Genomic DNA, 20,459 nt, shown 5'->3' with positions numbered 1-20,459 from the left:
CCTGACCCATTGAGTTTGTCCAGCATGTTGTGTCTATTTTTAGTGCTGTCAGTTACTGGCCTGGCTGTTTATGTTACATTATCTTAGTAAGTGGGCGGCACAGTGGCGCAGCGGTAAACTTGCTGCCTTACAGCGACAGAGACCCGGGTTTGATCCTGACTACGGGTGCCGTCTGTCCGGAGTTTGTACGTTCTCCCCATGACCGTGTGGGTTTTCTCCAGGTGCTCACATTTTTCTCCAACACTACAAAGAGATACATGCTTACAGGTTAATTGGCTTTGGTAAAATTGTAAATTGTAAATTGTCCCTAGTGTGTAGGATAGTTCGGGTGTGAGGGTGATCGCTGGTCGGCGCAGTCTCGGTCGGCCGAAGGGCCTGTTTCCGAGCTGTACGTGTATACCTAAACTAACCTACGAGCGAACGGACAGCGTATGTTTTCTTGCCAAGTCAGTTTTATTGTGTGGAACAATGGAACACTCTCCACATTCTCCGTGGTCAGGCTAGCTGCTACAGTGGTTGCATGTGGAACTGCAGTGTCTGTGAAAGTAATCATGTGTGCAATAGAATTGTCTATGCGGAGCTGAACTGTGTCACAGATGACAAAAGACTTACATTCAGGGCCAAACTGTGTGTGGAACTGGACTAGCTCTCCGATATTAGTTCTAAGTAACAGGATTATCGCAACAATTACTGAATGTGAATGAGACGCATTACAAGGGTTGAACAAAAATAACTCTTCAGCCTTTTACAGCTATTAATTCAGAAGACTTGCCTTCTCTTGCGAACCACAATGCTACTGCTGCAGGTTTGTTATGTCTTTGTTGAGGAATACACTCTAGATTAGCTCAAGAGATTATGATTATTCTCCTGTTTTGCTGCCACTCCATAACCATCTGTTCCCCACCGGTAAATTAATACTGTTTTTCTTTATGTTGATTTACTTTTAGACTGTCTGGATTCATTGCATCATTTCACAGTCTAATCCGCAAACCAGTTCTTCTCTAAACCACCCTGCAACATTTTTATTGTCTATGCAAATCCGACTTTTAATCTTACATAATCTTAGTGTCCTTTGTTCATAGATTCTTACAGCTTTTTTTTCTTTATAATATATCGTAGAAAACAACTTTGAGTGGAGAAGAGGCGAATGGTAGTTCCACTCCCTTCAAAATCCCCATTCTCACACCACTTGGGACAAATTAACTACAGTGGTGTCTGGAGGGGGGGGGGGGGGGGAATCTGATAGAGGTATACAAAATTATAAGTGGCCTGGAATGAAGACACAAAAGACTGTAGTGCTAGAATCTTGAACAATGCATAAAGTGCCGGAGGAACGAGGGCTGCCACGGTGGCACAGCGGTATAGTTGCTGCCTTACAGCGCTTGCAGCCCCAGAAACCCGGGTTCAATCCCGACTACAGGTGCTGTCTGTATGGAGTTTGTACGTTCTCCCCGTGACCGCGTGGGTTTTCTCCGAGATCTTCGGTTTCCTCCCATGCTCCAAAGACGTACAGGTATGTAGGTTAATTGGCTTGATGTATGTGTAAATTGTCCCTAGTGTGTGTAGGACAGTTGATGTGTGGGGATCGCTGGTCGGTACAGACTCGATGGGCCAAAGAGCCCGTTTCCGACATTATCCTGTATCTGTACACTGTATAGGTCTTAATTCTAAACATGTACAGTCTTTCCACTGACTGGATCGTATGCAACAAAAAAGCATTTCACAGTACTTCGTTACTGGGGGCAACGAACTAAACTAAAATATTTAACGCAGTGACTGTTAAAGAGGACTTTCCTCAACTACTTCTTCTGGCAGCACTTCCCATACACCCACCACCCGTTGGGTGAAAAAGTAACTCCTCAATAACAGTAAAATGTTAACGGACGCAATGGATAATGCGCCCGACAAGGGATAAGATGATTCTAGGTTCGACTCCTGGCTGTCTCTAAAATTTTGTGTGACAATGTGGCGCAGTGGTAGAGTTGCTGCCTCACAGCATCAGAGACCCGGGTTCGATCCTGACTACGGAGTTTGTACATTCTCCCCGTGACCTGCATGGATTTTCTCCAGGTGCTCTGGTTTCCTCCCACACTCCAAAGACATTTGGGTTTCTGGGCTAATTGGCTTTGGTAAAATTGTAAATTTTGTGTATGGAGGATAGTGTTACAGTGCGGGGTCACTGGTTGGCATGGACTCGGTAAGCTGAAGGACCTATTTCCACGCTATATCTCTACACTAAGCTTAAAACGAAACTCAACTCAGGTTCCAATTAAATCGTTCCCCCACCTCCCTCACCTCTCATCTTAAATCTATGTCCCCTGGTTCTCGATTCCCCTACTCTGGGCAATATCATCCCTCATCTTCAGACTGATCTGGCACTTTGATATTCAAATGTTTAGAGCTAAGAGAGTGAGCTTTAAGACATGTACAGGCTTCTGGCTCCTCTGTTCCCAGTCCACATTCCTAAACTTTTCTCAACAAGTTCAAGTTCAAGTGAGTTTATTGCCATGTGTCCCTGATAGGGCAATGAAATTCTTGCTTTGCTTCAGCACAACAGAACATAGTAGGCATTGACTACAAAACAGATCAGTGTGTCCATATACCAATATATAAATATATACACACAGCAACTAAGGTCACAGATTTCTAAGTAACGCAGCCTCACCATAGGGGGGCCATCCTGCACTACCTCACTATTGTATCTGTTATTGATATAACCACTGAATCGCAGAAATGTTCTTCATAAGTTGTAGGAGCAGAATTAGGCCATTCGGCCCATCAGATTTATCCCTCCATTCTATCATGGCTGATCTATCATTCCCTCTCAACCCCATTCTCCTGCCTTCTCTCCATATCCCCTCACACCCTTACCAATCAAGAATCCCCGTCTTAAAAATACCCATTGACTTGGCCTCCACAGCCATCCGTGGCACTGACTTCCACAGATTCACCATCCTCTGACTAAAGAAATTCCTCCTCATCTCCTTTCGTATTCCTTCGTTATCACCTCCTCCACAGCCAACAATGGACCATTGTGGGCTCGTTGGCCATTGGCACCAGCTCTGATCTGTTCTGTATCTTTTCATGCCTCTCGTTTCACTCTCCCCTGACTCTCAGTCTGAAGAAGCGACTTGACTCGAAACGTCACGTCTTCCTTTTCTCCAGGGATGCTGCCTGACCCGCTGAGTTACTCCAGCATGTTGTGTTTATCTTCGGTGTAAACCAGTATCTGCGGTTCCTTCCTACACATACAACTGAAAGAATTTGAAGACGATCGCACAGGTCACAAATTACTGGTAAAATGGGACTGTGGCTCACAACCAGAGGGCAATAAAGAACTGAATGTAAATAGCAGATGTTTGGCACCAAATGTGCAGCGATACACAAGATGATTTAGCGGCTTGTGGCATTTCACGCAGTAATAAGTCAAATAAAAGGAGTGCAACTTAAAAATGCTCACTATTAGAAACATAGATTTACTGTGACAATAAACTTTATGTAGCTCCAGTTCAGAATGATTTATACCAGCAGGACACTGGGATAGTTCACTGAAGCTCCTCCATAGTTTTCACAGAGTACGATCACACTGAGTTCTTTATCTCACCCACAAGGAGCAAAATAAAGATAGGAACGTTTACATTCCATGCCTGAACAAAATAGTGGATGTTAATAGGACGATGGCCACAGACAACTTTCAGTATATAGTTCCATTGAGTAGATAGCAGTCTTCTACAGCCAACCAAAGACTCTTCTTCCTCCGCCAGCTCAAGAAGTTTAGAGTAAGGAAACACCTCCTAATCAAATTCTACACAGCCATCATCCAAAGCATGCTCACTTCATCAATTACAGTCTGGTTCAGCAGTTTAGACACTCACTCCCGTAATAAATTACAACGCATAGTTAACAAAGCATCCAAAATCATCAGCACTCACCTTCCATCAATAGAATCACTCCATCACAAACGGTCTGTGTCAAGGGTGAAGAAAATCATCTCTGATCCCTCCCACCCAGCTCACCACATCTTCCACCTGCTGCCATCAGGAAGGCGCTACAGCTCACTGTCCGCCAAGACATCTCGATTTAAAAACAGTTTTTACCCACACGCAATCCGAATTCTGAACACACTATGATAACAGCACATATCCTCCCCATGCATGTACTGTATATTGTATGATGTTGTGTTTTATGTTATGTTTGATGGGAATCAGCCTACCTTGTAACATCCTGTACTGAACCTGAATTCCACCAGCTTGACTGTGTGGTCATTAAATAATCTAATCTAATCTAATCTAATCTTATAGAAACTTACAAAATTCTTGAGGGGTTGGACAGGCTAGATGCAGGAAGATTGTTCCCGATGTTGGGGAAGTCCAGGACAAGGGGTCACAGTTTAAGGATAAAGGGGAAATCCTTTAGGACCGAGATGAGAAAAACATTTTTCACACAGAGAGTGGTGAATCTCTGGCACTCTCTGCCACAGAAGGTAGTTGAGGCCAGTTCATTGGCTAAATTTAAGAGGGAGTTAGATGTGGCCCTTGTGGTTAAAGGGATCAGGGGGTATGGAGAGAAGGCAGGTACAGGATACTGAGTTGGATGATCAGCCATGATCAGGGTCGAATGGCCTACTCCTGCACAAATTTTCTATGTTTCTATGTTTCCAGTTTGGCAAGATTTCGGGCGGCATGGTAGCGCAGTGGTAGAGTTGCTGCCTTACAGCGCCAGAGACCTGGGTTTATACTGACTACGGGTGCTGGCTGTGTGGAGTTTACATGTTTCCCCTGTGACCGCGTGGGTTTTCTCCAGGTGCTCTGGTTTCCTCCCACATTCCAAGGACGTGCAGCTTTGTAGGTTGATTAGCTTCTGTAAATTGTTCCTAGTGTGCAGGATAGAACTAGTGTATGGGTGATCGTCGGTCGGCACGGACTCGGTGGTCTGGTTTCCACACCGCATCTTTCCAAACTCTCTAAATTATCAAACTCAAAGAGACGCTGCAATAGACGCTGCAATAAAAACACATTGTCACAAACACAGGGAGAGGGTCGGAAGGAACCCTTGTTTAAGGGAGATATCTTAATATGCTCAGTTTATTTTGGAAATATTCATAATTGTCCTTTTTAATAATTTCTTGTGTGGCATCTTAGTTTTAGTTTAGAGATACAGTGCGGAAACAGGCCTTTCGACCCACCGAGTCCGCACCGACCAGCAATCCCCGCCCATTAACACCGTCCTACACACACTAGGGACAATTTACACTTACACCAAGCCCATTAACCTACAAACCTGTACGTCTTTGGCGTGTGGGAGGAAACTGAAGATCTTGGAGAAAACCACGCTGGTCACAGGGAGAATGTGCAAACTACATACAGACAGCACCTGTAGTTGGGATTGATCCTGGATCACTGGCGCTGCAAGGCAGCAACTCTACCACTGCGCCACCGTGCCACCCCTAGTCTTATCGAGACTATTCTGAACGTCCAACATATATTCTGAGAAAATCAGGTATCACTGATCAATATTCCCTGACCTCTTACCCCCACAAGACTAACATCGTTCCTGCAATGTGGCAGCACATGTCAGAATCATCTAAACACTCACCTAAACACTCAGGTATTCTGCAAACAGCCAATGTCTTTAATACCAGCTTTTAGCTTAATGCTCCGATCGGTCTGTCTGATGGCTGCACAACAAGAGCTAACATTCCAATACCTGTGCAGGTGTGAGGAAAACAAAGCCACTAACTGTGTGTATCATTGCAGTGTTCTGTGTACTTTCATGATTCACCGGCTAATACTGCTCTTTCCAGCCAAGGGTATGTGTCAGAGGTATTATGTTGCTGGCTATAATTCAAAATAAGAGAAGTAGCAGTGAAAGTCAACAGAGGTTATACACGACTTTCTGTAATATACTTGTTCCAAACAACCTTTTGGTGAGAGGAGCAAACATTTCAAAGGAGATGCGTAGCTCATGTTTTTTTTCACACAGGTAGTTGTGGATGTCTGGAACACGCTGCCAGAGGTGGCGGTGGAGGCAGATACAACAGTGGAGATTTTGAGGCTTTCACACAGGCACATGGATATGCAGGTTCATGTGTAGACAGACACAGACGGTGCACGAGGTCAGAATCGAACCCATGATGCAACAACAATGTTTACTGCACCATGGTGCTGTGATGCAACAACAATGTTTACTGCACCATGATGTTTTGTGTCTACTCACCATTCTGATTCACAAAATGTAACTTTGTCCCTGTGGAGAAATTAAGCAGATATGGCCGAATACATGATCGTAAAGATTTGTACAGAATCATGAGAGGAATAGATCAGGTGGAGGAATAGATCGGAGTCTCTTGCCCAGAGCAGGGGAATCGAGAGCCATGGGTTTAAGGTGAGGCAGGAAAGATTTAATAGAAATCTGAGGGGTAACTTTTTCACACATAGGAAACAGCTGCCGGAAGAGGTAGTTGAGGCAGATACTATTTCAAGTTTAAGAAACAATTAGACAGGTACATGGCTAGGGCAGGTTTAGAGGGATTAAGAAGGAACTGCAGATGCTGGAAAATCGAAGGTACACAAAAAAGCTGGAGAAACTCAGCGGGTGCAGCAGCATCTATGGAGCAAAGAAAAAAGGCCATAGACTTTCACTGCTACTTCTCCAGCTTTTTTGTGTACCTCAGGTTTAGAGGGATGTGGGTCAAATGCTGGCAAGTGGGACTAGTGTAGGTGGGGCATGTTGGCCTGTGCGGGCAAGTTGGGCCAAAGGGCTGTTTCCACGCTGTATGACTGTGACTCTATGAATCTTGTCTTTTGAACATTGAAGAATAAAAGGTGATCTATTTGAAACAAACATTTTAACTGGGCTTTTACAGGAGTGAATGGATTATATTTTTTGCCTGGCTAGCTGCTGGAATCAGAGATTACATTCTCAAAATATGGACTCAGATGAGAAGAAATGCCTTCCCCCAAAGATAGTGAAGTGTTGGAATGTACCCAGTAGTATGATGGAGGCTCGATTGCTGAATATATTCAAGGTGAACATTAGCAGACTTTTAAATAATAAAAGAAGGTTAGTACAGATAATTGGCACTTTGGACAAAGAATGTAAATATAGAAAAATGTTAGTAAAGTGAAAGTAAAATAATAAACAGCACGATTTTGAATGGGAGCAGAGAACGATGCAACTAGTAGAGCCACTGCCTCACGACTCCAGCGACCTTGTTTCAATTCGGCTCTGCGGTGCTGCCTGTGTGGAGTTTGCATGTTCTCCCCAAGTGACTGAGTGAGTGGGCAAAGGACTGGCAAATGGAGTCTACCGTGGAAAAGTATAAGGTCATGCTCTTTGGTGAAAGGAATCAAAAGGAGTATTATTATCTAAATCGAGAGAGACGGAAAGTGAGTGATGCACAGAAGGACTAAAAAAAGACACAAGGTGCTGGAGTAACTCAGCAGCTTTCAGGTCAGAACCTTTCTTCAGTCCGAAGTAGGGATTCGACCTGAAACGTCACCTACTCCTTTTCTCTGGAGATGCTGCCTGACACATTAAGTTACACCAGGACTTTGTGTATATCTTCAGTATGCTGTATAAGGTATTTCTTAAGTATATAACAGCATCTGCAGTTCCTTCCTACACGTTCTCTAGACATGCTGCCTGACCTACTGAGTTACATCAGCATTTTGTGTCTTTGTATTTGTAAAGCAGCATTTGTAGTTCCATATGTCTGTACAGAAGGATCTAGGTTTTCTAGTGCAAGAAGCAGCTACTCTGAGCAGATTCGCTGAACTTTTTGCCTTGTTTCTGGGAGCTTGCTGTTCAACTCCTTCATCACGACGGTGACCTCGCTTCAAAGGTTTTCTTTGGCTGTAAGGAATTTCAGGACATCCTGCCTCTAATTTTTAAACGCATGCCAATCCTGAGCAAACGTAGGTTCCTTGAAGTATTTTTGTTCTAGGGAACGCTGATAATGTCAACAGAACCAGACGAAGGCCATTACTAAGGCCTCGGTTATTTAACTGGGGTAAGTAAACATTAGTCAACACAGTCACCCTTTAAAAAAGGGTCTTCGTGATAAGACATCTTTTCAAAGAGTAGCTGATGATAAAAAACGCACTGTTCAAAAACGATCCTGATTGGAAAACTCTCTCTTCAAAAGAAGGTTTGATGGAAAAAAGCCTCTGTAAAACATGAAAGATTTAAGTTTCCCAAATTACTACTTTGATGTAACTACTGTTAAAATGCTTTCCTGTAAAACTTCCAGCCATGAATAATTTGCAGTGGATCTGAGGAGGTCACGCCATCACGTGATTTCATTTACTTCCTCAGATTCTGAAACTTCACTTCAAAGATTGCATTTTCTTTATGATTTTGATTTGTTGATCGCATCCTCAGAAGTTCATTGCCTTTTTATATAGTGCCCTGGCTAAACCAGAAGCTCTATTCTCTTTTGTTAATGATGCACGACAATGGAACTGCAACTCCCATTATCCACATAACTTCATTGTCTACCAATCCTTCCATTAGTTTAGTTTAAAGATACACCATGGAAATGGGCCCTTCGGCTCACCGAGTCCACGCCGACTGTCGATCACACATACACTAGTTCTATCCTACACACTAGGGAAAATATACCAAAGCCAATTAACCTACAAACCTGCACGTCTTTGGAGTGTGGGAGGAAACCAGAGCACCCGGAGAAAACCCACCCCGTCACGGGGAGAATGTACAAACATCGTACAGACAGCACCTGTAGTCAGGATCGCACCTGGGTCTCTGGCGTTGTAAGGCACATGTTCTACCACCGCGCCACTCGTTCAACCTGAACGCAAACTGAGCTGTTTCAACTCATTTTTCATAGACTCCAGTTTGTTATCCGCGCATCCAATACTCGGTAGGATTTACAACCCTTTGATATTTAGATTTGGGGCAGGAGAAGTGAAGAAGGGTTCTGACCCAAAACGTCATCTGTTCCTTTTCACCGGAGATGCTGCCTGACCCGCTGAGTTGCTCCAGCAATTTGTGTCTATCTTCTACATAGAATATAGAACTGTACAGCACAGGAACAGGCTATTCATCCCACTATGTCTGTGTCAAGCATGATGCCAAGATAAACTAATCTCATCTGCCTGCACATGATCCATATCCCTTCATCCCCCGCATATCCAAATGCCCTATTGAAAAGCCTCGTAAACGCCACTGTCTGCACCACCACCTCTGCGTATCTCTAAAATACAATTAGGATTGGGCAATAAGTCCGGGTTGTGCAAATGACAGCCAGAGTTCCAACAGCTCTCTTGCAGAGAGTTGTGTACGTTGCATAGACCATCACGCAAACCACCCTCCTTACATTGACTCCATCTACACTTCACGCTGCCTCAGCAAGGCCACCAGCATAATCGAGGACCAGTCTCACCCTCAAGGACCGATCAGTCCCTCTACTCCTTGCTCCCTGTCAGGCAACTGAACCATCCTCTCACCAACTAGAGAGTGGTCCTGATCTCCCGTCTACCTCTTTGGAGACATTCGAGCTATTTTTAAATCAGATTTTACTGGACTTTATTGTGCACTAAATGTTATTCTCTTCATCCTGTGTCTGCACACTGTGGACGGCTTGATTGGAATCATGTATAGTCTTTCCGCTGGCTGGGTAGTATGCAACAAAATAGCTGTTCACTCTATGTTGTTTAAGAAGGAACTGCAGATGCTGGAAAAATCGAAGGTACAAAAAAATGTTGGAGAAACTCAGCGGGTGCAGCAGCATCTATGGAGCGAAGGAAATAGGCAACGTTTCGGGCCCGAAACGTTGCCTATTTCCTTCGCTCCATAGATGCTGCTGCACCCGCTGAGTTTCTCCAGCATTTTTGTGTACCAGCTGTTCACTCTACCTTGATACATGTGACAATAATAAACTAAACTAAACTAAATTAAACTCAAACATCCTGATCATGAAAGAATGAATAAAAAATACTCCTTAAAAACACCTCCTGATTATTATTTTTTCAAACGGAGAAAACTGATTGATGCCCTTCATTCCAAATCAGAATTTAAAAGTCACCAGGTTGGATGTTTGCACTTTACTGCTTGCATGCGGTGTCAGAACACATGCCCATTGAACTCCACGTCTGAAATCCGATACCATTACTTCAGAAGCAAAGTTTGACCCGCATGCGATACTGCATCGTGTGTTCAGCCCATGAATCAGAGGATGAATTTCTACCCCACTGTGTTCTAGTAAATGTAAGAGGAAAGCTTTGATTCTGCGCCAACATTCCCAAAGGAGTCTCCTCGGTTAAGGCATTATGGTAGATGATTCCACTTCTTGAGGGGGCAAGTGGTTTAGGGAGTTGCCGGGTCATTCGAAGATCAGATAGTCCCAGTGGGGGAAAGGCAATGGTAGACCATGCACATTTGCTATTTGCAGACTCGCGGCTGGTGAACCTCAGCTGTTGAGACCGTTAATTGTGGTGGACAGAAAATGTTGGCCACATGCCCATGGCTTTCCAGCTTTCCATCCATCCTGCCTGCCACACCCCACCCTCCTGCCCCCACCCCCCCACATAATCCCCATCCTCACTGGGACCAGCAGTTCATACAAACAGCCTTAGTCTTTCCATGCGTTTATCCAAAACAGTCTCTTTGCATCTGAGGCTCAGAGCCAGATGAAGTGAAAGGGTTGTTGTTTTTTCCTTGCAGATGGTTAAGAGCTTTGCATGAAAATAAAGTGTTACGTACTCCTTCGTTTGTTTGTCGCAGTCACCTAAGTTATATCAAAACATTTATCACAAGTTGAGCATGGCATTGTAACAAAGACAGCGACCCTTCTTCTCAGATGAGGTTGGCCATTTGACCTTTCAGAAAGAGTCATACAGCACGGAAACAGGCCCCTTCGGCCCCAGCTTGTCCATGCTGACCAAGATGCTCCATCTAAGTTAGTCCCACCTTCCCGCACTTGGCCCACATCCCTTTCCATTCCATCCTGTATATCGGCAAGACCAAGCGCTGACTGGGCGATCGTTGCGCTGAACACCTTTGCTCAATCTGCCTTGGTCGACACAATCTCCCAGTTGCCAAATACTTTAACTCCCCTTCCCTTTCTGACCTCTCTGTCCTGGGCCTCCTCCGCTGTCAGAGTGAGGCAAAATGCAAATTGGAGGAATAGCGCCTCCTTTTTCGCTTGGACAGCCTACACCCCAGCGGTATGATATATGATTTCTCTAACTTCAAGTAACCCTTGTATCCCGCTCTCTCCGTCTGCCCCTCCCCCACCCTAGTCATCGTGCTAGTTTCACCGTCATCCTGATGAGTTTCCCTGTCCGTATAACTCGTAATCACCTTCCCCACAGCCAACAATAGACCATTGTGGGCTCCACCGTTCCTCGATCATCTTTGCATTTTGCGTATCATTCATTTGTTCTATGTACCGTCTATATCTCTCATTTCCCTTTCCCCTGACTCTCAGTCTGAAGAAGGGTCTCGACCCGAAACGTCACCCATTCCTTTTCTCCAGAGAAGTTGCCTGACCCACTGAGTTACTATAGCTTTTTGCGTCTACCTGTCCAAGCGATTGTTATAGTATCAATTTGCTGTCTTTCAGCAAGACTCCCTTTGAAGGAAGACGCAAGCACCCGAGAGTGGTTATCTTCAGATGATTGTTCCTGCAAATATGTAAACTACTGGCATCTCCCTCCCCATTCTGTAACTGTTCCTCTAAGTTGCACACTATCTTGGTCTGTGTATATCAATCAATCCTTCATCATCTTGAGTTCGAATTATAGAACTCCCTCCCCCCCAAAGACACTGCATTCAGTTTGGTTTAGTTTAGAGATATAGCCTGGTCCACCGAGTCCACACTGATCAACGGTCCCTGCATCGGGCCGCCCGGGGTGGCGACTGCGGGTGCTTGGAAGGCCCCGACCACGGGTGAACATCTGGGAAGATCGGAGGGGAGGCTGGCTGGACTATGGTGCCTTCCTCACCAACTTTCTGTGTTTGTGCTTTTTTTTTAATTCTATTTTATTTTTAATACGTTTTATTATTTATTAATTATTTATTTTTATGATACTGACTGTAAAGGGAAATTCATTTCGTTGTCTCTAATTGAGACAATGACAATAAATTTGAATACAATACAATACAATACAATACAATAGCACTCTCCCACACACTCGGGACAATTTACAATCTTTACAGAAACTAATTAACCTACAAACCTGTACGTCTTTGGAGTGTGGGAGAAAACTGGAGCACCCGGAGGAAACCCACGCAATCACAGAGAGAACAGCATCCGTGGTCAGGATCGAACCCAAGTCTCTGGCGCTGAAAGGCAACAACGGTAGTCTGTGCCACAGTGCTGCCCCAAGCTTTAAGCAAATGCTCCCATTGAAGGAAGAGGCTGCTGTCCACAGTGTACACATGCAGGATATGGGGAATAACGTATAATACCAGAAAAAGGTCAGTAAAGTCCGATTAAGGATAGTTCGAGGGACTCCAATGGGGTAGATGGTAGCTCAGGACCGCGCTCTAGTTGTTGATAGGATGGTTCTGGAGGTGTGCAATGTCACACCTGTACCTCTTGCCTGCTGGGAAATGGGTGAAGAGAGAGTGACCGGGGTGAGACTGGTCCGTGATGATGCTGGTGGCCTTGCCGAGGCAGCGTGAAGTGTAGATGGAATCAATGGAAGGGAGAGGTTGGTTTGTGTGATGGTCTGGGCTGCATCCACAATTCTCTTCGATGGAACTGTTCCAAAACCATGCGGTGATGCATCCCAATAAAATGCTTTCCACTGCGCATCTGTAGAAGTGGTGAGAGTTGTTGGGGACATGCCAAACTTCCGAAGGCTTCTCAGAGATGTAGATTTCCTTTTGTGTTGCATTCATTAAGACAATGCAGTTTGATCATAGCTTAAACAGGCACCTTGGTTGACATGGATGAGTTGGGCTAAAAGGCCTGTTTCCCTGCTGTATAACTCCATGGCTCTAACATATAATTACCAATTCACTTCACATATTCATAAAACTGGTGTATATCTGCTATCATCTACATAATCAGCATAACCACAGAACCCAAAGTTACCCTTGAAGCCAAACAGATAGCTCTATCATCTAGAGTTTTCCCATCAAGGAGGGGGAAAACTCTGATTTAAAACCTCCACTGCCTTGTGGCCATATCCAGTCGTGGAAAAGGCTCCAGGAGTAAACCTCAAGAAAATCCGGAGTCGGAGCCCCTGAGGCAGTTTGTTGTTGTCTACAACCTCGCTCTGGCAGCTCCTGCGACGGCGCTGGTGCCAAACTGTAACGGCCCTGCTGTTCCTTTGGATCGATCAGCGACGTGGAGAGGGGGGACGTGCTGCATGGGCAACAGCCTGTCCTCCATATGACATCGCCCAGGGTTGTATCCAACCAGGATGCATCGCCCATGGTCAGTCATGACCGAGGGGGGCCTACTAAGATAGACAGTAAGCTTTCTCTGCTTGTTAAGTGACCTCCCCCCCCCACCCCCCACCCCTACCTCCACTCCTTATCTCTGACCATCCAGGACTGGGCAACAACTTTCAATGTAATCCATTCATGAGATTAGATAGGAAACACATACCCAAAAAAATGAGGTACAAATGGTACATTAATTCAAAAAACGATGGATTCTTGATAGTTAAAGAGAATAAAGGACCAATGATTTTGAAAAGGTTGAAAATGTTGACTTGTTGAGTGATAGCCATGCCCAACAAGAAGTGGTATGGTAGCACAGCGGTAGAGTTGCTGCCTTACAGCGCTAGAGAGCCGCGTTCGATCCAGAGCCGCGTTCGACCGCGTTCGACCTACGGGTGCGGTCTGTAGGGAGTTTGTGCATTTTCCCCATGACCTGCGTCACACCAAAGACGCATAGTTTAGTAGGCTTGGTAAAATTGTTCATTGTTCCTGGTATGTGTAGGATAGTGTTAATGTGCAGGGATCGCTGGTCGGCGCAAACTCGGTGGATCGAAAGGCCTGTTTCCACATTGTATCTCGAAACTAAACAAGAAGTAAACAAAACTAAATCTGCATGGCAGGCACATTCTCTTAATGGTTTGCAGTTCAAGTCTGTACTGATTTTGCTAGAATAGTCTCAACCCACAACGTCACCTATCCATGTTCTCCAGAGATGGTGCCTAACATGCTGAGTTACTCCAGTTCTTTGAGAACTTTTTTCTCTCTGTCTCTGTCTCTCTGTCTCTGTGTCTCTGTCTCTGTCTCTGTCTCTGTCTCTCTCTCTTTCTCCCTTTCGCTTTACCTCCCTCTCCCACTGCTTCTTTATAATCTCCTTGAAACTTTTCTATCTGCTCAAGAATCAATTAATTCGGATACTTTATTCTGAAGTCACCTTTTGTTTTTTGACATTCTTGGAGCATTAACAGTGCAACATAAACACGTTGTAGTTTTGTTCCTTCACCTGTTGGCTCCATGAAGAAGCAGTGGTTTGCCTGTTAAACAGAGACAGCTGTTACCCGCATACTTCTGGTAACAGAGCCAAATAAAACGCTGGCTTTTCTGTGAGTTTGTACTCCTCTTTATCATGCAGCACAGTTTATAAGGAATGCTATATCTCGTTATGAGTCCCTGGGGCAAGCAGTCAGAAAATGAATTGATAAAACCTCCTTATGACCAATTCTTGAGGCACAAATTTAAGCCAACATCACAGTGATTTAAGGGCCTGTCCCACGTGGGCGTCATTTGCGCGTCATGCACGTGGCGCGCAAAGGTTTTGTGAATCCCAAAACCCTGGGGCACCGCGCGCGACCGCGCGTTACTGCCTACGCCACCACGTCTCACCACGTGCCATGCCCGCATCACGTGCGCATCACGATGCTCGCGTTACGCGTAAATTATGTTGCGTCGTGCGTCGTGACGCGTAAATGATGTAGCGTAAATGACGCGCAAATAACACCCAAGTGGGACAGGCCCTTTAGTTACAAAAGAGCATTGCTTTCACACACATTCAGTTTAGAGTTTAGTGATACATCGCAAGGTACAGGCCCTTCGGCCCACCGTGTCCACGCCAACCAGTGATCACCCCGTACACTAACCTACACACACTAGGGACAATTTTACAACTTACCAAAGCCAATTAACTTACAAACCTGCACGTTTTTGGAGTGTGGGAGGAAATTGGAATACCCGGAGGATACCCACGCGGTCACGAGGAGAACGTACAGACAGCGCCCGTAGTTAGGATCGAACCTGGGTCACTGGTGCTGTAAGGCAGCAACTCTACCGCTGTGCCACCCTGCCACCAATTGTTAGCCTGTATAAATTAAAGTTGTATCTTCTGCTCTTTTATTCACTATTTGATCAGCAGAGGTGACCTGGCGCGACCAAAGACAAAGACAAAGAGTTGAATCTTCTACTTTGCTTCAGGTTTCAGGTATCATGTGAATGGTGACGTCAATAACAGGCGACAACTTGAACGGATATAGATGGCGTGACACAGTTAGAAGCAAGCAATGACAAATAACGTTGCAGGGATGGACAAGCGTGTAAGTTAGCAGCACCAGTGTCACAGGTGGATCATGGTCATGCTCAGATCACCTCACACTGAGGAACCATATAGTTTATGTTCAGACTCCATCACCAGGTATGTTTTACTGATGTAACAATGTTGAGTAGGGACACACATGGGATACGCAGCAACCCCCATCTTCAGTTTCCAGATTCAATCTCAAAGCTAAAAATGCCAGCAGGAAGGAAGAGAGGGAAAAGCATCGGAATAGCCCATCCCACAGAGACAAGGACCAGTTTAGAATACAGGAACTCCGCTTCCCATTCCCACACTAACCTTACTGTTGTGGGTCTACTCCATTGTCAGAATGAGTCTGCATGCAAATTGGAGGAACAGCACCTCATATTTTGCATGGGTAGCTTATACCCCAGTGGTATGAACGTTTAATTCTCTAATTTTAGGTGACATGCAAATAATCCCCTCCCTCTCCCCCTCCTTTGATCCCTTATTTAGGGGAGTCATTGTGTAAGTGTAAAGATGGTGTCATTCAACATCACCAGGTTTAGATGTGTACCAAGGCATTGGTTTGACTCACTCAATAGGAACAGAAGCTGTTATGGTGCTGGACAAATGTAGCTCTGCTAAAGATCGTAGTCAGGATCGAACCCGGGTCTCTACAGCTGTAAGGCAGCATTGATACCACTGCACCACCGCGCTGCCCCTTTATCTGTGAAAAAAAGCAACAACCAGGCATTATTGTAATGGAAGAGAAGACCTATTGCAATTATTTTTTGCATATTCGCAATGCATTCTCATCCACTCCATTTGATACTCTGTGTGGAGTTTGCATGTTCTCCCCGTGACCTGCGCGGGTTTTCCGCAGGTGCTCCGGTTTCCTCCCACACTCCAAAGACATACAGGTTTGTAGGTTAATTGGCTTCAGTAAATTTGTAAATTGTCCCTAGTTTGTGTAGATTAGTGTGTGGGGATGGTTGGTGGGCGCTGACTCGGTGGGCCGAAGAGCCCGTTTCCGTGCTGTATCTCTAAACTAAACTAAGTCTGTAATTGATTGATAAATGTAATGTTGACACAATTCATTACACACCACTTTCCATTCTGGTTCGAACGTATCCATCTTCAGCTACAGATACGTTACAACGTGCCATGATAATCGGACTCTGACGCAAGGAGACCTGGAGGGGTCGATGGGTGCCTTCTGTGGAGCTCGCTTCTGCCGCATTGTCCTCTTGACCTCTGCCGAACTGGGCATCAAGTCCCCACAAGTGACTGCAATGAGACTCCTTCTTGGCCACAGTCCAGAGCAACAGCAATGTAACCCAAGAGCGTGTCAGTTACACAAGGCAGACTAGGGTTTAACAAACAATGTGAGCCTCATGATGCATCTCTCAAATCGATCTCAAACTTGAGTTTAATCCAGATATTAAACTAACTGTACCACGTCTGTTTTCGATTAGGATGCAGGGCGTGGGGGGGGGGGGTGGAACTTTCCTTCTCTCTTTTCTTTGCTGTACATGATGGATCTGCAACAAATGGGTCGTGGATTCTGCATGTTGGCCGACTCCAGGTCACCACGAGGCCAGAATGTCCACTTGCTCATGGGGTGGGTGGGTGGGTGGGAATGTGTTAAGCCCCGCGTTCCACCCGGGCATAGATTAAATTCATTGCATATAGGTGGGAAATGGGTTCGTCTGTCAGTCAGACGCTGTCGGAAATTCGATCCACTGACCAGAGTGAGTATCTCAATCACAATTGTTACAGCACATGTTTACCTCAGCAGGACTGAGATCAATACAGGCTGACATTTTAAGAAATGTTTCCATTTTAAAATAGGCCTCATTTTCAGCCAGAGGAGTTTAAAAGTGGCACAGAATCTCAGAAAGATGCCCAGAGAATCAAGGATACATCTGCCAACAATACCCCAATCATATATAGGACTCTCTCTCTCACACACACACACACACACATGCACACTCTCTGTGTCTCTGTCTTGTCTCTCCCCTCCATCTCCATCTATCGCTCTCCGTCCTTGTCTCTCTCTCTCTCTCTCTCCATCTATTTTTCTCTGTCTCTCTCCTCCCTCTCACTCACTCATTTCCCCACCCCCACTCTCACTCTCTCTCCCTCACTCCCCCCTCTCTCATCCCCCCCTTTCTCCCTCTCTCTCCCTCTCATTCCTCTCCCTCTCATTTCCCCCCCTCTTTCTCCCTCTCTCTCCCTCTCATTCCTCTCCCTCTCTCTCCCTCTCTCTCTCTCTCTCCCTCTTTCTCCCTCTCTCTCCCTCTCATTCCTCTCTCTCTCTCTCACCTCCCCCCCCCCCCTTTTCTTCCTCTCTCTCCTTCTCATTCCTCTCTCTCTCTCATTTCCCCCTCTCTTCCTCTCTCTCTCTCAGGACAGAAAGACCACTGAGGTTTCCTAACCATCTACCATATCTACCATAATTCCAACACAGGGAAATCAGACAGGCTGCATAAAGGGCGGCTTCCCTAGGATTTCTGCTGAATTTGCTTAACATTGCATGCAAAGTTTAGGAAAACTGCTCCAAGAAATTATTGGTGGTAAGGAGATAAATCAGCCTTCATGTCTGCCATTTCCTGAGGCCACATACAAATGTACCCAATCCTGAACTATTTTATTTAATTTCCGGAGAGGGTGGAGGAAGATCTGTCTAATTTCTCCCTGGCCGTCAAAAGTATTCAAACAAAACCCTTCAGTATTTATCCTTCCCTCATTCCCAGTAAGTCCTATTGCATTCCAGAAATATTTTCCAGCTCCCACATCATCGTACTGCACGACAGATTTAACTATCTCAATCTATAATTATCCCTATAACTGTCAATCTCTGTATCCAACAAAATTTCCACGTTGTCTATGACTGGAAGTCCATCAAATGTCTTCCTGTGTTGCCCCTCTATTGCAAGAGGGAAGAAAGCCTGCAGGCAGTAGAGTGGTGAGGCTGGTGGAGGCACTGCCTCACAGTGCCTGGGACCCAGGTTTGATCCTGACATCGGGTGCTGCGTGTGTGGATTTGTAACATTATCTAGATGCAGCGCGGAAACAGGCCCTTCGGCCCACCGGGTCCGTGCTGACCAGCGATCCCCACACATTAACACTATCCTCCGCCCATTGGGGACACACAATTTTTACATTGACCTAGCCAATTAATCTACAAACCTGTACGTCTTTGGAGTGTGGGAGGAAACCGAAGATCTCGGAGAAAACTCACGCAGATCACGGGGAGAACGTACAAACTCCGTACAGGCTGCACCCGTAGACAGGATCGAACCCCGGTCTCTGGCGCTGTAGGGCATCAACTCTACCGCTGCGCCACCGTGCCACCTTAAGCTCCAGCACCTTGTTGCCCTCGTTACTCTCACTCTGTGTGTCGTCAATTCTCTGCACATACAGTTGTAAATTTGTGGCCGCGGAGCCCAGAGCAGTGCCTGTGCTGCTGTGGAAGTAGTATTTGACAATAGACAATAGACAATAGGAGTGGGCCATTTGGACCTTCGAGCCAGCACCGCCATTCAATGTGATCATGGCTTATCATCCCCAATCAGTACCCCGTTCCTGCTTTCTCCCCATATCCCCTGACTCCGCTATCTTTAAGAACCTGCCTCCTCCGCAGAGAATTCCACGGACTCACCACTCTCTGTGAGAAAAAGTGTTTCCTCGTCTCCGTTCTAAATAGCTTACTCCTTATTTTTAAACTGTGGCCCCTGGTTCTGGACTCCCCCAACATCAGGAACATGTTTCCTGCCTCTAGCATGTCCAAGCCCTTAACAATCTTATATGTTTCCATGAGATATCCTCTCATCCTTCTAAACTCCAGAGTGTACAAACCCAGCCGCTCCATTCTCTAAGCATATGACAGTCCCGCCATCCTGGGAATTAACCTTGTAAACCTATGCTGCACTCCCTCAATAGCAAGAATGTCCTTCCTCAAATTAGAGGACCAAACTTGCACACAATACCCCAGGTGTGGTCTCACTAGGGCTCTGTACAACTGCAGAAGGACCTATTTGCTCCTATTTACGATTCTTCTTGTTATAAAGGCCAACATGCCATTCGCTTTCTTCACTGCCTGCTGTACCTGCATGCTTACTTTCATAGACTGATGTACAAGGACCCCCAGATCCCGTTGTACTTCCCCTTTTCCCAACTTGACGCCATTTAGATAGTAATCTGCCTTCCTGTTTTTGCTACTAAAATGGATAACCTCACATTTATCTGCATTAAACTTCATCTGCCATGCATCTGCCCACTCCCCCAACCTATCCAAGTCACCCTGCATTCTCATAGCATCCTCCTCACAGTTCACACTGCCACCCAGCTTTGTATCATCTGCAAGTCCTGTAAAGTTAGAAAATTATGTAAAAATAAATTCTGGCATCTGGAAGGTAAGAGGGGGATAAAATACTCTTCCTGTCCCAGGTGAGTGCAGCCCGAACAATCGGGTGACCCAGTGGCGCAGCGGTACAGTTGCTGCCCTACAGTGCCAGAGATCCTGGTTCAATCCTGACTCCAATCCTCAACATCCACTGCTGACTGGGATGGAGAATTCCAAAGACCCGTGACGCACTCGGACACACTCGGAAGATGAATTCCTTCCATCTCCTCCATAACTGGGAAGACCTCTTGTTCAGAGCTTATACATCTCAATACCTATTCCACTAGCAAAAAAAAACACTTTACATCAGAGCAGAAGCAACAATCTGCACTGTATCTTCCTTTTTTGATCTATCTATTGTACTTGAGATTGACTTGATTGTATATATGTACAGTAGACAATAGACAATAGACAATAGGTGCAGGAGTATGTCATTCGGCCCTTTGAGCCAGCACCGCCATTCAATGTGCTCATGGCTGATCATCCCCAATCAGTACCCCATTCCAGCCTTCTCCCCATATCCCCTGACTCCGCTATTTTTAAGAGCCCTATCTAGTTCTCTCTTGAAAGCATCCAGAGAACCCGCCT

The sequence above is a fragment of the Amblyraja radiata genome, chromosome 23 (genome assembly GCF_010909765.2).
Source record: "Amblyraja radiata isolate CabotCenter1 chromosome 23, sAmbRad1.1.pri, whole genome shotgun sequence".
Taxonomy (NCBI): domain Eukaryota; kingdom Metazoa; phylum Chordata; class Chondrichthyes; order Rajiformes; family Rajidae; genus Amblyraja; species Amblyraja radiata.
The sequence above is the reverse complement of the archived record's forward strand: the minus strand, read 5'-3'. Positions refer to the sequence as shown.